This window comes from Alosa alosa, chromosome 5 (assembly GCF_017589495.1).
Source record: "Alosa alosa isolate M-15738 ecotype Scorff River chromosome 5, AALO_Geno_1.1, whole genome shotgun sequence".
Classification (NCBI taxonomy): domain Eukaryota; kingdom Metazoa; phylum Chordata; class Actinopteri; order Clupeiformes; family Clupeidae; genus Alosa; species Alosa alosa.
In genome coordinates this window covers 32,123,359-32,125,858 of record NC_063193.1, presented here as the reverse complement: position 1 = coordinate 32,125,858, position 2,500 = coordinate 32,123,359, and positions in this window count along the sequence as shown.

The window sequence follows — 2,500 nt, the reverse complement described above, 5'->3', positions numbered from 1 at the left end:
CAGACACAAATTCACCACCCGTTTTCCTAATACATGTACACACACCCACCCACCGCCCGTTTCCACAAACAAACACACACACCTTGTTCCTCTCATTTCCAAAGCTATTTAAGGTCGTAATTGAGGAGCGCCACACTGGATAGTTGTCATGGTGATGAAACTCAGGAAGGAAGCATGAAGTTCTATATTCCCCAGACATTAGCATCAGGTAGCAGAGCAGACCACAGGATAGATAAAGTGTGCAGGAGTGATAGAAGAGAGCAGAGAGAGAGATGGAGGGAGAGAAAGAGGGAGGGATAGAGAGGAAGGGGGAGGAAGGAGAGAGTGGGACAGAGGGAGAGAGAGAGAGAAGCAGGGAGGTGTGTTGTGTTGACCGGGTACTGTGATTGCCTCACGGGCCTTAGCTTGATTTGTTATCAGGTTTTTATGAGTCCTGAACCAACCACACAAAGACACTGGCAAGAGGCAATCTAAAGAAAGTAAGTGTGTGTGTGTGTGTGTGTGTGTGTGTGTGTGTGTGTAAGAGAGAAACAGAGAGACAGAGAGAGAGAGCATTAAAGTGTATGACAGATGAAGAGAAAGAAGGAAAAAAGACTCCCACATGAAGAAATCAGCCATGAGGGCAGGGAGGAGAGGAGAGGGGGAACAGAGGAGATGAAGGAGGGAGGAGAGAGGAGAGCAGGAGGAGAGCAGGAGGAGAGAGGAAGACAGACGGAGAGAACACATAGAGAGGGGAGGGGGCAATGCGGGTGTGCCTCCAGACAGGGCTGTGTGTCTGTGGGAGAACAGCAGCATTCCCACTGTGGCGTTCCCACAATTCACAGCTTCCAGCGCCGGAAAACCGCACAGGATCCATCTCCTCCTGCACTTACCACGGGAGGGAGGAGGAGAGGGGCAGTTAGAGGAGGAGAGGGGCAATGAGACGAGGAGAGGGGCAGTTAGAGGAAGAGAGGGGCATTTGGAGGAGAAGGAGAGGGGCAGTTAGAGGAGGAGAGAGGCAGTTAGAGGAGAGGGGCAGTTAGAGGAGGAGAGGGGCAGTTAGAGGAGGAGGAGGAGAGGGGCAGTTAGAGGAGGAGAGGGGCATTTGGAGGAGAAGGAGAGGGGCAGTTAGAGGAGGAGAGGGGCAATGAGACGAGGAGAGGGGCAGTTAGAGGAGGAGGAGAGGGGCAGTTAGAGGAGGAGAGAGGCAGTTAGAGGAGAAGGAGAGGGGCAGTTAGAAGGGGGAGAGGGGGAGGCAATGGGAGGGTGGGGGGTGATTAGGAGGAGTAGGGAGGTTATGGGGCCCCTGTGTGGATCTTGGCTGTTCTCTTGTGGTTAGACGGCTTCACTCAGCCAGGAAAGCCAGCATGCAAGGACACTTCTCTGGCCACTCTCATAGCAACATGTACCATCTTCCCAGCTCTCTCATAGCAACATATACCATCTTCCCAGCTCTCTCATAGCAACATATACCATCTTCCCAGCTCTCTCATAGCAACATATACCATCTTCCGACCCTGTGTAGAACTGTTTCTGTTGGGTTTGAGTCACAGCCTATTTTATGCATTTTGATTTGTCTTCATTGAAATGAGTCACAGCCTATGTGTCACAAACTTTTTTTATGTAGTTTTATTTGTCTTCATTGAAATGTCCCAAAAAAGCATGTTTTCCTTTAAATCCATATCATGCCTGCCCTCTACTTATTTGATTTAGTCGCGTGCTCCTTAAACGTTACGAAGGAAGAAGGCTTGCTGGGAAATGTCCATTTGTTTGTCCGATGACCTTGCTCCCTGCCATTTGTGATAACCTGCATGGACACTGTGATGTAATCTTTCAGCAAATGGACAGTACGTCAGCAGCTGAAAGGATGTTGAGTCCTTAGGAAGACAGGGGAGGGAACTCGAGACCAGGAGTGTCCTGCTAAGCTCAGGTTGCCAAAGTCTTACTGAAGGAGAGGAGCAGCCATACTGAGTGACTTCGCTTTGCTGCTGAGCCACACCAGGTCGGTAGGATGAATGTCTGAGCACAGGTCTGCCTTAGTCATCGAGTGGGATCGGAGATTTAGGTGAAGTCATAGTTACCTCTCATGTCCAGTATGTTAGACAAGGCTCATCTACTGTAGTTTGTGTCTGTGATCGCGTCTGTCCACTATGTTAAAGCTGCAGTTGGCAGGATTTTTTTGATCATATTCACCGAAACTGACACTATGCTCCGACAGAAAAGCCGTGGGGTAGCCGTGCCCTACTGGTTAGCGCTTCGGACTTGTAACCGGAGGGTTGCCGGTTTGAACCCCGACCAGTAGGAACGGCTGAAGTGCCCTTGAGCAAGGCACTTAACCCCTCAATGCTCCCCTGTTGTAGCAGGCAGCTCACTGCGCCGGGATTAGTGTGTGCTTCACCTCATTATGTGTACACTGTGTGCTGAGTGTGTTTCACTAATTCACGGATTGGGATAAATGCATAGACCAAATTTCCCTCACGGGATCAAAAGAGTATATATACTTATACTTATACTTACTTAC